The 16684-nt window shown below is 44.3% G+C and overlaps 1 long non-coding RNA gene across 1 annotated transcript; it reads left to right on the forward strand.

The window, feature by feature from the left end:
- Positions 1-227: 227 nt before the first annotated feature.
- On the forward strand, positions 228-7508 carry LOC120860900. Its single transcript, XR_005720456.1, has 3 exons — positions 228-430; positions 6709-6819; positions 7449-7508. It is a non-coding gene; the product is annotated as an uncharacterized LOC120860900 (long non-coding RNA).
- The last annotated feature ends 9176 nt before the right edge of the window (positions 7509-16684 follow it).

Below are 16684 nucleotides of genomic sequence, written 5' to 3' on the forward strand. Positions count from 1 at the left end.
TCCACATACAGAGGGTGACTAAAGCCACAGGTATGGATGAGCTTGCCCAAAGAGAAAGGCTGAGGGTGAGCAAAGTCTAGACCAGGTAAGTGGGGAACTTTCACTTTCAGATGGAGGGAGACTGCTGGCTAAGGAGACAGAAGGGAACATGGGCGGAAAGCCGGGACATGATGTCACGGCCGCCAAGCGAAGGCGGGGAGAGGAAGGAGAGAGTGGTCACTAGTGTCAAACGATGCCGAAAGGTCCTAGCAAATGACTCACAATCAATGGCGACCTTGGCAAGACCTGTAATGATGGAGGGAAAAACAGCCTGGATAAATGAAGAGGAAACAAGGACACAGAGAGAGCATGTCCATACAGACCCTTCTAGAAGCATGGCTGAGACAAGGGCCTGGGAGAGTAGCTGGAGGAAGTGGGGTGGAAGCCTGAGGTATGGTTTTTATTTCTGTTTTTATTTTCATAAGGAGGGCTTGTGTGTATGTTGAACACTGGTGAGAAAGCTTGGTCACTAGCAAGAGAATGAATTTCAAGGGAGAAGTGACAACAGACAATAAAGTCCCTGAGCAGATCGGAGGGGACGAGGTTGGAAACGCAGGTAGGGGGACTGACACTGGGTGGAAGAAGGGACTGCTCTTCTCCCGTAAGAGGGCTGTACTCATTTATACAACATCCAACAAGGACTTGGTAGGGTCCAGCATTTGGTTTAATGCTCTGCTATTGCTGTCTTAAAATTATTAATAATTTTTGAACCAGAGACCCTGCATTTTCAGTTTGTACTAAGCCCTGAAGATCTTGTAGCTGGTCCACCTCCCACAGTGTGGGAGCCACTCCTTTCCCCCAGAACTCACCAGGATGAAGCATAACCATCTGATCCTTTTGACCATGACTGTTCATTTAATCAGTGGAAATGTGCACCTCAGTGGTTTCAATTTGCATTTCTTTGATTACTGGCCAGGTTCACTGTGTTTCCTCATGTTTGTTTACTAACCATACTTCCTTTTGTGTGAACTGCCTGTGTCCTTGGCCCATTTATGATGTTTTTAAATGCCAAAACCCAGTTTCCTCTGTGGGAATAAATTTATCAAAATGCATGGAGAGAGTTTCCTGCAGAAGCAGTATGGGCTTTCAAGAAGGCAGGCCCAGCCCAAGAGTAAAACTCCTTCGTATTGTTAGAATCCCACTGGTTTATGTACACAGTGGTCTTTCAACCAAGTACTTTCCCATCTAGTGTCTCCCTTCACCTTCTGAGGCAGGAACTCACCATCCTGTGCTTTGCCTAGACTCCTCCTCCTGCCTGGAGGGCACCTTTCCCCTTGACTTCCCATGACCAGAGCCATAGCATTCTACTCATGCTGATCCAGTCAAGTATGTATATATCACATTTTATTGTAACTGTTGATTTCACATCTGTTTCCCATTCTAGGCCATGAGCTCCTTCTTACTATAGACCATATCTTCTCTCTCACTTTCCCTCTCTCTTTTTTCACTCTTTCTGTCCTCATCCTCCATGCCTCACAGAGTTTGTACACATACCAGGCACTCAGCTTCTGTTGACAAGTGAATGGAATCAACCAATGAATGGTTTGCATATGAAGCTCTCTGGACTACTTGCATCTCCTCCTCTGCAACTCTTTCACCCTTGATCACATCTGAGCAGCATGTTCTGCCTGGGATACCAGCCTTAAGGAGTGAGAGTCCCTGAAAACAAGGTCCTAAGAGAACAAGGGAACTGCGACACTGTCATCAAGTATGTGAAAGACTGTAGGTTCCTCATCCTCATGGAGGGGCAGGTGGGTGGGACACCAGGGCTAAGTTTTTTCCTCTGGGTACACCAGGGCTAAGGTGTGATCAAATCCAGCTAGGGTACTAGCTGTGTAATCAGGGCAAGGGGCTTACTTTACAAGTTTCTGTATCCATCAGAAAGGACTAGCTTTCCAGGGTGTTGGGAGGATGAAATGAGATGAAATGTGAAAGCACACAGCCAAGGTGCATACTAGGTCTCATTCATTCCAAGTTGGTTTAGAAAATTACCCTGTAGGGCTTCCCTGGTGGTTCAGTGGTAAACAATCTGCCTGTTAATGCAGGAGACATGGGTTCGATCCATGGTTCAGAAAGATCTCACATGCTGCAGAGCAACTAAGTCCCTGAGCCACAACTACTGAGCCTGTCCTCTAGAGCCCAGGAACCGTAACTACTGAGCCCACGTGCTGCAAGTACTGAAGCCCACGCACCCAAGAGCCCGTGCTCCCCAACAACAGAAGCCCCTGCAATGAGAAGCCTGAGCGCTGCAATGAAGAGTAGCTTGTGGTCTCGGCAAGAGAAAAGCCTGCAAAACAATGAAGACCCAGCACATCCAAAAGAAAAAGAAAATCGCCCTGTAAACACCTCTAGTTAGCACTGAAATCAATGAATGGAAGATGCAAGAAAAGAAAGATTTCAGCTAGAACTTTCCAACAGGCAAGGCTGTTGATGGAAGGAGCTCCATGGAGGAAACTGAGTTCCTGTCAATAGAGATATGAACATAAAGACTAGGATATTATGGGAGGGGATTCAGGCATCACATCACAGGTTGGACTAAGTGGTCTGTAGGGTCCCATCCAAACTTGAGGAGCATGGATTCTGTGACTGATAACTGGAAAGTCCAATATAGTAGACATCTGTTGGATGCCACCAAAACATCTGTTTTCCTCTTCTCCTTTCCCAAAAGATCTCTGGCCTCCTCACTAAGCCCATCAGTTTATCTTATTCCCCAGCCACAGGAAAGAAACTGGTTCAGAAACAGGCATTTCAGGCTAAGAAGATACAAGGAGGTGTTTGCTTAAGGCTCTGGAAAAGAATGGTCCCCTCTTATTTATAGGAGCTACCAAACAAAGCTGGGGCGGGGGGTGGGAGACGGAGAGACAAGGCTTAGGATAGGGTTGTCTGATAAAATATAAGACACCCTGAGGAATTTGAATTTCAGATAAACAACAAATAATTTTTAGTATAAATAGGTCCCAAATGTTGCATGAGACATATTTATACTAAAAAAAAAAATTCATTGTTAATCTGAAATTCAAATTTCAGTAGACAGCCTGTAGTTCTTTCTTGCTAATTCAGACAACCCAATGATTCCGTGGAAGGCAGAGAAGAGAGACAGAAAGAAACTGGATTCGTAGTGCCATATTTGAACCACTGGATGAAGCTTTGTCTGAACCTCACACTTAGAAAATTTCCAGGTACAAAAACCAATATGTTCTTTCTGTTGTTTACCTGGATTTGCATCCAGTTGTCAGTTCCTCAGAACCTTCCTTAACCTAATAGATTGATCAGAAGCTGAAAGCTTTGATTTTATCGGGAAGCAGATTTCCTTAGGAGAAGGCTTGCTTTGCACGCTTTTGTTAGTCTGGTTACCCTAGTCAGGAACCTCTGTGTGGTTCCATCCCTTCTTATGACGTTAATTTTATGTCTCAGCTTGACCAGGCCATGGGGTGCCAGATATTTGGTTAAAGGTTATTCTGTGAGGGTATTTCCACATGTGATTACCATTTGAATTAGTACAACTAGTAAAGCCCTCCTCAACGTGTGTGGACCTCATCCAATCCCTGGGAGACCTGAATAGAACAAAAGGCAGACTAAGGGAGAATTCGTTCTCTCTGCCTGTATTTAAGTAGGACTATACAATGGAATTACTCTTGCCTGGAAAATCCCATGGATGGAGGAGCCTGGTAGGCTGCAGTCCATGGGGTCTCTAAGAGTCGGACACAACTGAGCGACTTCACTTTCACTTTTCACTTTCATGCATTGGAGAAGGACATGGCAACCCACTCCAGTATTCTTGCCTGGAGAATCCCAGGGACGGCGGAGCCTGGTGGGCTGCCGTCTGTGGGGTTGCACAGAGTCAGACACGACTGAAGCAACTTAGCAGCAGCAGCAGCATACAATGGAATGTTACTTAGCCATAAAAAGGAATGCTTTTGAGTCTGTTCTATTAAGATGGATGAACCTAGAGCATATTATACAGAGTGAAGTAAGTCAAGAAGAGAAAAACAAATACCATATATTAATGCCTATATATGATCTGCAGGGCAGCAATGGAGATGCAGACACAAAGAACAAACTTGTAGACACAGTGAGGGAAGGAGAGGCTGGGATGAGTGGAGAGAGTAGCAGGGAAACAGAAGGGGACGACAGAGGATGAGATGGTTGGATGGCATCACCGACTCTATGGACATGAGTCTGAGCAAGCTCGGGGAGTTGGTGATGGACAGGGAATCCTGGCGTGCTGCAGTCCATGGGGTTGCAAAGATGGAGCGACTGAACTGAATGTGAAATAGACAGCCAGTGGGAATTTCCTGTATGACTCAGGCAACTCAAACTGGTGCTATTTCATACAGATGGCTAGCAAACACATGAAAAGATGCTCAACATCACTCATTATCAGAGAAATGCAACTCAAAACCACAGTGAGGTACCATCTCACGCTGGTCAGAATGGCTGCTATTCAAAAGTCTACAAGCAATAAATGCTGGAGAGGGTGTGGAGAAAAGGGAACCCTCTTACACTGTTGGTGGGAATGCAAACTAGGACAGCCACTATGGAGAACAGTATGGAGATTCCTTAAAAAACTGGAAACAGAATTGCCATACGACCCAGCAATCCCACTACTGGACATACACACCGAGAAAACCAGAGTTGAAAGAGACACCAATGTTCATCACAGCACGTTTACAATAGCCAGGGCATGGAAGCAACCTAGATGTTCATCAGCAGATGAATGGATAAGAAAGCTGTGGTACATATACACAACAGAGTATTGCTCAGCCATTAAAAAGAACACATTTAAATCAGTTCTAATGAGGTGGATTAAACTGGAGCCTATTATACAGAGTGAAGGAAGCCAGAAAGAAAAGTACCAATATAGTATATTAATGCATATATATGGAATTTAGAAAGATGGTAATGATGACCCTATACGTGAGACAGCAAAAGAAATACAGATATAAAGAACAGACTTTTGGACTCTATGGGAGAAGGCGAGGGTGGGATGATTTGAGAGAATAGCATTGAAACATGTATATTACCATATGTGAAACAGATCACCAGTCCAAGTTCCATGCATGAAACAGGGCACTCAAAGCCAGTGCACTGGGACAATCCAGAGGGATGGGATGGGGAGAGAGGTGGCAGGGGGGTTTGGGATGGGGGACACATGTACACCCATGGCTGATTCATGTCAATGTATGGTAAAGTAATTAGCCTCCAATTAAAATAAATAAGTTCATTTTTTAAAAAATGGGTGCTCTGTGATAACCTAGAGGGGCGAGATGGGTGAGAGGTAGGAGGAAAGTTCAAGTGGTAGAGTACATAGGCTCATTCATATAGATGTAGGGCAGGAACCAACATAATATTGTAAAGTAATTATCCTCTTAAAATTTATTTTTAATTCTCTTAAAAATGTATTTTTAATTGGAGGATAATTGCTTTACAATATTGTGGTTGGTTTCTACTTTTTTTTTTTTAAGTGGGACATTGATCTTCTCCTGCCTTTGAACTCAAACTCATGCTTATACCACTGGCTCTCTCAGTTCTCAGACCTTTTGGACTGGAATTATACCATGGGCTTTCCAGGGTCTCCAGCTTGCTGACTGCAGATCATGGGATTTCTCAGCTTCCATATCGCATGAACCAATTCCTTATTATACATATGTATAGTTGTATACGTATATCAGTGTGTATATATTTATGTATGCTCTATGTCTATGAAGTGAAAGAAGTCAAAGTAAAAGCTGCTCATTCGTGTCTGACTTTTGCGAGCCCATGGACTATACAGTCCATGGAATTCTCCAGGCCAGAATACTGGAGAGGGTAGCTGTTCCCTTCTCTAGGGGATCTTCCCAACCCAGGGATCCAACCCAGATCTCCCGCATTGCAGGCGGATTCTTTACCAGCTGAGCCACCAGGGAAGCCCAAGAATACTGGAGTGGGTAGCCTTTCCCTTCTCCAGTGGATCTTCCCAACTCAGGAATCAAACCGGGGTCTCCTTTACTGCAGACAGATTCTTTACCAGCTGAGCTACCAGGCATACCCATGGATGTTCTCTATCTACAGGTACACTACGTAGTATTAAGTTGCTTCAGTCGTGTCCAACTCTTTATGATCCCATGGACTATAGCCCACCAGGCTCCCCTGTCCGTGGGATTCCCTAGGCAAGAATACTGGAGTGGGTTGCCATTTCCTTCTCCAGGGGATCTTCCCAACCCAGGGATTGAATCTGCGTCTCCTACATTAGCAGGCAGGTTCTTTACCACTAGCGCCACCTGGGAAGCCCAGGTATATTACATAGTCAAAGTATATGTTATATGTATCTACATGAATATGTTGTATAAACATATGTATGTAGGGACTTCCCTGGTGCTCCAGTGGCTAAGACTCCAAGCTCCCAATGCAGGAGGACCCAGGTTCGATCCCTGGTTAGGGAACTAGATCCTGGGTGCTTCAACTATAAGATTCCACATGCCACACCAAAGATTGGAGACCCTGGGTGCTGCAACTAAGACTCATAACAGCCAAAGAAATAAGAAAGAAGAAGACCATTTGCATATATATATCTATAACATATATATTCTATTAGCTCCGTTTAACTGGAGAATTCAGACTAATCCACTTCTCTACTCAGACCAACATCCCTGCAGACCCTCGCTAGGTTAACCCTGTCTTTATTTTTAGGACAGACCTTTACGAGAAGCACAGTTCTGTCTTCAGCATCCTCTCCTCCCTCCCGAGCGGTCTGAGTGGATGCCAGCTCCCTCCGAGAAGTTGTGAAGCCGTTACAAGCCGGTGGGTGCTGCAGCCTCGGCCCTGCACACAGACTGCCCAGTGTCTGCTTGGCTCCAGGGCAGGAGAGCGCTGCCTTGGGACTGACAGAAAACTGACCAGCTTGTTTATCTTTGGGACCAGAAGAAACCAGCTCTTTTTCATTCTCAATGGCCAGGCTTGGAAATCCAGCTTGCCAGAAGCCGTCCTTTGGGGAGACTCTGGCCAGGGCATTAAAGAGGCAGGACTTTGCTGGAAATTGTGCTTGCTGGCCAAGGCCAGGTGGAAAGATCAATCTGGGCTTTATGAATTAGTCCCTTCATTTTTCTGGGTCTGCTTTTCCTCATCTGGAAAACAGATTGGACCATAAGGCTGCACACTGGGTACCAGTCAGGACCCAGGGGATAACAGGGGATCCTAGTGACCAAGCCCTGGGCTTGAGGCAGGGGTTGGGTCCAAGGCAGGAGGTATAAGCCAGGGGTGAGGCAGACCCAAATACAAGAGCAATGGCTGCAACCTTCAAATCAGCTCAACTCATGGGAACAAGCTAGGCCCAACCGCACTGCTTTCAATAGCCCCTGTGACCCACCTCCCTTTATTTCTGACCTTACTTTGCCTGACTCCTAACCCTCAACTCCATTTACACCCCACAGAGCTTGCACTTCATATGCAGGCGCCGCGGTCACAACATCCTGCCTTCTTCAAGGACACCGACGGAGAGCTGCTCCTTCAGCCCTTCCTGCTTCGGTCCTCCTCAGGTAGGAGAGACCCTAAGCTGGTGTATTAGTAAGGCATTGCTGCTGTAGAAAGTAGGCCCCAACGTATAACAGATAAACACAAAGGAAGTTTATTTCATGTCTCATCTAACAGTTCAGGGAGGTCCTAATTGGAGTTCAAGGGTGGTGAGTGGGGACAGGGCCATCCTCCAGGCAGTCAGAGACTTTGGCTGGTGGCAGCTATGTCATCTTTAAAGCAGCTTCCAAATTCATGCTGGGGGATCACTATCAGATGACCCAGGGAAAGAGTATAGAAGGGTTTTATTGGTCAGATCTGGAAAGAAGACACAAGTATCACTTGGCATTGATTACAACTATGCTGCACGGCCTCACCCAGCTACAAGGATGGAGTCTGCTGTGAGCCCAGGAAGATGAGGAAACAGGTTGGGTGAAGAGCCGGCTGGTCTCTGCCCTGCCCAACTTCAGCCCTTTGGGATCTTTGCAAGCTGGGCTCGTGGCTCAAGCTGGCTTGGATGCTGGGCCCAGCCCAGGGTTCCTGAAAGTCCTCCCTCTGGGAATGGGAGTGGGTTGGGATTTCGGGAAGTGCTGTTTCTATCTCAGGTGGATTAAGTGGCAGGATGTGGTACCACTGCCATCACCTTCTCCAAACATCATCATTTACCACATGCCTTTCAGGCCTAAGGAATTGAGTGTCCCCTGCAGGGAGGAGAGCAGTGAGGACGAGCTCACTGGTGAACTCATCGGAACCTCGGAAGGTGTTTCTCAGCCCCATGGCTCTGACCTCTTTAGGGAAACCTGTGTGTGGGTATAGGTGAAGATGATCACACAAAACAATCACAATAATGCGGAAGCATTATCCCCTTTTCACAGATGAGAAAACTGAGGCTCAAAGAAACCAAATTTTGTAGGTGCAAATCGTAAGCCAGGGTTTGAAAACAGGTCATCTGACTTCACGTTCTGTATTTCTCTCCCTGTGTCATGCTTCTTCCTTCCTTCTTTCACTAATGTGTCCCTAAGTCCATTCAAATGCCACCTCCCCATGAAGCCTGTTGCTTCTGTCTGAATCTCCATTGGCCTTCCTCTGTGTCTCTTCTAAGTCAACCTTGTGATAGGATATTTTGTGCATATCAAGTTCCTCTGTAAGCCTCTTGAGGGCAAAGACTAGATCAATTTCACCTCTGAATCTCTCCCTCCTGAATTCATATACATAGGTACACACACACAAATATCCATTCAGTGAATGAATACTTTAGTCACAGAATTCTTGAATCCGGTTAAATGGAAAATCTAAGCCAACTATGAAAGAAAGATCAAAGGACGATTTATAGTAAACCACACACTCGCTCCTGTATTTTTTCTTCACACCCTGTTCCCTTCTCTCATATCCTGGTTTTCCCAGGCGGGCTTCCATGGGGCTTGGCTCATTCACTCTGGCTAGAGAATTTCCTAACATTCTGTTTATTAGTAGTAATAGCAGTAGGACTATTACTATGAATAGCTGAGATTTACAGAACCTCTAAATGGCATCTTCCTTGAGTGCAGAGATGGTGGAGCCCCTTGGCCCTGGCTCAGGTCTGGCCCACTCAATATTTTCTTTTGTTTTAATTGAAGTATAGTTGATTTACAATGTTTCAGTTGCACAGCAAAGTAATTCAGTTTCATATACATATATATATATTCTTTTTCAGATTCTTGTCTATTATTACAAGATATTGAATACAGTTCCCTGTGCTATACAGTAGGCCCTTGCTGTCTACCTATTTATATATACATATACTTTCAATAGGGATGCCCAGGTGGCTCAGTAGGTAAAGAATCTGCCAGTAAATGCACGAGATTCCAGTTCAGTCCCTGGGTGGGGAAAATCCCCTGGAAGAGGGCATGGCAAACCACTCCACTATTTTTGCCTGGAAAATCCCATGGACAGAGGAGCCTGGCAGGCCATAGTCCATAGGATTGCAAAGAGTCAGACACAACTGAAGTGACTGAGCATGCATGCACACATACTTTCAATATGTGGGGTCTTTTGGATAAATAGGCCTGTTTATTGCCAGGCATTTGGGTCAGACTCTCTAAATACATTAACTTTCAAAACTACCCAGCAAAGCAACTATATGCAAATAAAATGGACAACTTGGAAGAAATGGAAAAATTCTTAGAAAGGTACAACTTTCCAAAACTGAACCAGGAAGAAATAGAAAATCTCAACAGACCCATCACAAGCACAGAAATTGAAACTGTAATCAGAACTCTTCCAACAAACAAAAGCCAAGGACCAGACAGCTTCACAGCTGAATTCTACAAAAATTTAGAGAAGAACTAACATCTATCCTACTCAAACTCTTCCAGAAAATTGCAGAGGAAGGTAAACTTCCAAACTCATTCAATGAGACCACCATCACCCTAATACCAAAACCTGACAAAGATGCCACAAAAAAAGAAAACTACAGGCCAATACCACTGAGGAACATAGATGAAAAAATCCTTAACAAAATTCTAGCAAATAGAATCCAACAACATATTAAAATGATCATACATCATGACCAAGTGGGCTTTATCCCAGGGATGCAAGGATTCTTCAATATCAGCAAATCAATCAATGTAATACACCACATTAACAAATTGACAAATAAAAGTCATATGATTATCTCAATTGATGCAGAGAAAGCCTTTGACAAAATTCAACATCTATTTATGACAAAAACCCTCCAGAAAGCAGGAATAGAAGGAATATACCTCAACATAATAAAAGCTATATATAACAAACCCTCAGCAAACATCATCCTCAATGGTGAAAAGTTGAAAGCATTTCCCCTAAAATCAGGAACAAGGCAAGGGTGCCCACTTTTACCACTACTATTCAACATAGTTTTGGAGGTTTTGGCCACAGCAATCAGAGCAGAAAAAGAAATAAAAGGAATCCAGATTGGAAAAGAAGTAAAACTCTCACTGTTTGCAGATGACATGATCCTCTACATAGAAAACCCTAAAGACTCCACCAGAAAATTACTAGAGCTAATCAATGAATATAGTAAAGTTGCAGGATATAAAATTAACACACAGAAATCCCTTGCATTCCTATACACGAACAATGAGAAATCAGAAAGAGAAATTAGGGAAACAATTCCATTCACCATTGCAACGAAAAGAATAAAATACTTAGGAATATATCTACCTAAAGAAACAAAAGACCTATATATAGAAAACAATAAAACACTGGTGAAAGAAATCAAAGAAGACACAAATAGATGGAGAAATATACTGTGTTCATGGGTCAGAAGAATCAATATAGTGAAAATGAGTATACTACCCAAAGCAATCTATAGATTCAGTGCAATCCCTATCAAGCTGCTGCTAAGTCACTTCAGTCATGCCCGACTTTGTGTGACCCCATAGACGGCAGCCCACCAGGCTTCCCCATCCCTGGGATTCTCCAGGCAAGAATACTGGAGTGGGTTGCCATTTCCTTCTCCAGGGCATGAAACTGAAAAGTGAAAGTGAAGTTGCTTAGTCATGTCTGACTCTTAGCAACCCCATGGACTGCAGCCTACCAGGCTCCTCCATCCATGGGATTTGACAGGCAAGAGTACTGGAGTGGGGTGCCATTGCCTTCTCCGCCCTATCAAGCTACCAATGGTATTTTTCGGAGAACTAGAACAAATAATTTCACAATTTGTATGGAAATACAAAAACCTCAAATAGCCAAAGCAATCTTAAGAAAGAAGAATGGAACTTGAGGAATCAACTTGCCTGACTTCAGGCTCTACTACAAAGCCACAGTCATCAAGACAGTATGGTACTGGCACAAAGACAGAAATATAGATCAATGGAACAAAATAGAAAGCCCAGAGATAAATCCACGCACCTATGGACACCTTATCTTTGATAAAGGAGGCAAGAATATACAAGGAGAAAAGACAATCTCTTTAACAAGTGGGGCTGGGAAAACTGGTCAACCACTTGTAAAAGAATGAAACTAGAACACTTTCTAACACCATACACAAAAATAAACTTAAAATGGATTAAAGATCTAAACGTAAGACCAGAAACTATTAAACTCCTAGAGGAAAACATAGGCAAAGCACTCTCGGACATAAACCACAGCAGGATCCTCTATGACCCACTTCCCAGAATATTGGAAATAAAAACAAAAATAAACAAATGAGACCTAGTTAAAATTAAAGTTTCTGCACAACAAAGGAAACTATAAGCAAGGTGAAAAGACAGCCTTCAGAATGGGAGAAAATAATAGTAAACAAAGCAACAGACAAAGAATTAATCTCAAAAATATACAAACAACACCTGCAGCTCAATTCCAGAAAAATAAAAGACCCAATCAAAAAGTGGGCCAAATAACTAAACAGACATTTCTCCAAAGAAGACATACAGATGGCTAACAAACACATGAAAAGATGCTCAACATCACTCATTATCAGAGAAATGCAAATCAAAACCACAGTGAGGTACCATCTCACGCTGGTCAGAATGGCTGTGATCCAAAAGTCTACAACCAATAAATGCTGGAGAGGGTGTAGAGAAAAGGGAACCCTCTTACACTGTTGGTGGGAATGCAAACTAGTACAGCCACTATGGAGAACAGTGTGGAGATTCCTTAAAAAACTGGAAATAGAACTGCCATATGACCCAGCAATCCCACTGCTGGGCATACACACTGAGGAAACCAGAATCGAAAGAGACACGTGTACCCTAATGTTTATCACAGCACTGTTTATAATAGCCAGGACATGGAAGCAACCTAGATGTCCATCAGCAGATGAATGGATAAGAAAGGTGTGGTACATATACACAATGGAATATTACTTAGCCATTAAAAAGAATACATTTGAATCAGTTCTAATGAGGTGGATGAAAACTGGAGCCTATTATACAGAGTGAAGTAAGCCAGAAAGAAAAACACCAATACAGTATATTAACGCATATATATGGAATTTAGAAAGAAGGTAACGATAACCCTGTATGCGAGACAGCAAAAGAGACACAGATGTATTGAACAGTTTTTTGGACTCTGTGGGACAGGGCGAGGGAAGGATGATATGGGAGAATGGCATTGAGTAGAGAGAAAGGTGGTTTGACCAGGGAGAAGTAATGAAGGTGGAGAGGAAGTGGCAGACAGACAATGGAATCAAGAGGGCTCCAGGATTGGAGCCTTGGCAGAGGAGTCAGAATTTCTATATAAGTCCGGGTGGTGGGAGTGGGGGTGGCTGAATCCAGTCTATACAACCAGGGAAGCCCTGTACTAGATTTTCCAAAAACTTCTGATGAGGTGGCTCAAGTTTATAAAATCAAATCAAGGCAGTTGAGCCCTCAGTTTGAGCCTCTGATAGAAGCGTACTTGAGTGAGTGCTGGTCCTCCCTGTAAAGGTGTGATTGGTACAGAGTAAAGCCCTGACTCTGAGATGGGTAGGGTCTCCATGTCTCATCAGAGGAAAAGGCAGATCAGTGGGTCTGCCCCCACAGACTGCCTGCTGGCTCAGGATGAGCTGGACCAGGATGAAGCATTGGAAGGAGGTATTTTTATCTTGGCCCCAGGGAGGGGTTCAGATATCCAGGCAGAGTGACCCTGGGTCAGGAAGCAGGCTGTGCCTGTGATGTGGAGATAAGCAGTGAGTTAGGGGAGAGAAAGCCCAGCCCAGGGGTCACTGGCTAAACAGAGTTAAGAGTTTGCTCGACAGAACCCAAGGAGTTGGGACTGTTTTCATGATTCATTTTCCAGCTTGAGAAATGTTTAAGCGTTTTCTTTCTACCTCTTCCCCATAAATTCCTCACTGGATACCCCAAATGCCGGTCATATTTGGGGGAAGACTTGTTAGGAATGTCTTCATTTAGTTTCTGAGTTTAGCCAAGCCCACTGCATTTGCCCAGCTGCTGGGTGAGATTGGCTTTCTGTGGCTGGGTTGTCCCTGGGTTCCAGTTCAGTGAACATTATGGGAGTTCTTCAGCTAATGTCTGTCCTCAATCTCCCTCTCTTCTCCTGACTGCTACACAGCCCCCCAACTCTGGCTGCACCCATGGCCCAGCTCTGGGTGGGATATATTCCCTGCCAGACCCCTCCCCAGCCCTGCCCTAGCCTCCTGCCAGGGAAGGGGCTTGGACATCCACCATCCTCTCTGAGTCCTCCCTGGTCAAGAAGGCAGGTCCTGCCAGCCCATGCCCTCACTCCTGAGGAAGCCAGGCCCTCTGAGCAAACCTGTGATGGGCCACATGGTTCCCTCTCCTTTAAAAATAAGCATTCCCTGTGGCTCAAGCTGGCCTTCACCCGAGCAAGGTGAGTCCCTTCCAAAAACCTATGTCAGAGCGTCCTTTGTAACACTTGGGGAAGAGTGAAGGCGGAAAAAAAGGCTTCTATTTATCCGGATGTTTGACATCCAGAGAAGGAATATTATTGTTTCTCCCGTCAAATACTGGGGCTCCATTGAAAAATATTTTCAATCTGCCAGACTGAAGTCCTGCGCCTTTGTGAACCTCAGCCAATGCACGCAGTCCAGGTGTTGGATCCAGGCCCGTTTCTCCCAGGCAGCCACATTCCTGTCTGGTGTCCTGAATAGGGCACATCTGGTCTTGGTCCCAGAGGCAACTGCTGTGACATTCTCCTATCCTACCAGTGGACAGAGTTAAGAAAAATCTCTCCCAGTCACTATGGGGAGGCCAGGGGCTGCCAGAGTAAGGATGTAGTCATGCCAAAGCAGGGCTGTGCCCTGGAGGTTACAGAAATGATGTGGCTGAAGTCTCCTTCCGACCAGTCAGTCAGCATCCTCTCAGATGTAGGAGAAGCCTGTCTAGGATGGAGCATGCAAAGTTCACCTGGTCTCTTCCTCTGCTGCTCCACATTCAGAACGCTGGGGTTTTTTTGGAGGGGTGGGGGGGCAGGTGGAAGGGTTCTTTTCTCTACACTATAAATGCGATGCACAGTCCCAAAAACAAATTTAGAAACTATAGACAAGAAAAAGGGGGAAATGAAATTCAACCAACTTTCCATTTCCTTGAGATAATAATAAATAAATCTATTATACTTTATATAATTCAAGCATTATTTTTATGCATGATATATAGCTTTTAAAAAATACTAAAATGAAATCGTCCAGCATATATTATAACTTGCCTTTTTCACTTAATAGTGTATCATGAATATCTATTTAATAAGTACACCTCTAACAATGCAGGTTCGATCCCTGGATCAGGAAGATCCCCTAGAGAAGGAAAGGGCAACCCATTCCAATATTCTTGTCTGAGAAATCCCACGGACAGAGGAGTCTGGTGGGCCACAGTCCAGGGGGGTTGCTAAGTGTCGGCCACAACTTAGTGACTAAACAACAGCAACAGAAGGTTAACAGCTATTGAGTATTTTATTCAACTGATGTACAGTACTTTTGTAAAAAATTCTCAATGGATATTTAGGTAGTCTCTAATTCCTTATTACTATGAGCAACACTATGATGAACATCCATACAGCTGAATCTTTGGGAGTACCTATAATTATTTGTTAAGAGTGATGATAATATACTATAGCAGTGAGAACAAGCCAAGAAAAGAGTGATAATCATAGCTACCATATTTTTAGTGTTCACTCTACTTTATCTGAAAACAGACATGCAGCTTACCCAATCTACACAACGGTACATGTCAGAGGCAGAATGCATACCCAAGTTTGTCTGACTCCAGGTCCAGATTTCCAAACAGTATCCCCCATGTCTTGCTAGTTTGATGCTTTAGAATGATGGAGAACATGGTAAGACCAGCTACTTCTATGAGCAAAAGCCTATGGATGCACTTCATTAGCTGTGAAATGAGTTTCCTGGTCAGAAGCAGTGCTCTGTGAAATACCACGATAGTAAATAAGATATTTGGTAAGTTTATGGATATGGGCAGAAACATTGCGGGCAGGGAAGACAAACCCATATCCAGAATATTCATATCCCCTAGAAGAAGAAAAAGAAGAACTCCCAAAATGGAAGCATTTCAGCGTAACTGATCTGCCATCGGGCATTTGGCTGGTCTCTCCAAGCAGTGGTACCATATTTAGGGCTGTGTTGGTCTCTGCTCTTGTAGGTAGTGTGGGTATTCAGAAGTGATTACAACCAGATTGGTCTTGGTGAGTGAAAGCCCATTTGCTAGGTCAATGCAAAATCTCCATTCATGCAAGCCATTGACATACACAGAATGGGTCAACCTGATAATTAAGATTATTCTGTGCGGAGATTGCTCTTTGACGAGCATTCACCTGGCATTCAGATATCGTGAGCCCACTTGGAGAGACCCATTAAAATATCTCTTTCTCAGACATTCTTGTCATCAAATTTCCAACTGTATTCTTTCCAAGTCCCTGACCAAACTATTAGCCATGTCCACGAATGAACATAGATCCAAATCCCTAGCCATCTTTCCCTCCAGACAAGATAAACATCCAGGTGTCCTGCTCAAGGGGCTTTCCTGATGGCTTAGTGGTAAAGAATTCACCTGCCAATAAAGGAGACGAGGGTTTGATCCCTGGGTTGGGAAGATCCCCTGGAGAAGGGAATGGCAACCCACTCTTGCCTGGAGAATCTCATGGACAGAGGACAGAGGATGTCCCTTCACCACTGTCCTTTGGGGAATCCCTGAGTGGAGCTATAGTGCTAGAGAACTGCCACCAGTAGGCTGAGAACAGCTCTTCCATCTCTTACCCATGGACCTCTCTCCACATGCCCTCACAATGGAATTCCTAATGAGCTCCCTAATGGCAATTATAATACAAGAGTAGAATGTGTCCAAACCCCTCAGATTTGTACCTGGGAACAGCCGCTCAATGACCCAGACCTTGGGCTGCTCTCTCAGCTTCATCTTGGTGGACTTAAGGCAAAGACCATGTCTACTGGCCTCTTTTATCTGAGAGTGAGCTCTTTTTTCATTACGGATGTTCCCCGAGGGTGGCAGGGACAAGTCTAGCTCCCAGTCCTGATAGCATCTAGTTTCCAGCACCCAGAGCACTCAGCAGAAAGCCCAGGTCCCTTTTCACATATTTTTGTCACTAGGTCACAGAGCTTTATGCAAATCAAGCTAATCAAGAGGAAGAGTCACAACCAAGACGTCCCTAAGTTCCAGGGTAGAGTTGTTTTGGTTAGTGTAGCTTAGGAAGTTGTTTGAATATTTCTTAT

Source organism: Oryx dammah, unplaced genomic scaffold (assembly GCF_014754425.2).
Source record: "Oryx dammah isolate SB20612 unplaced genomic scaffold, SCBI_Odam_1.1 HiC_scaffold_11209, whole genome shotgun sequence".
Lineage (NCBI taxonomy): Eukaryota > Metazoa > Chordata > Mammalia > Artiodactyla > Bovidae > Oryx > Oryx dammah.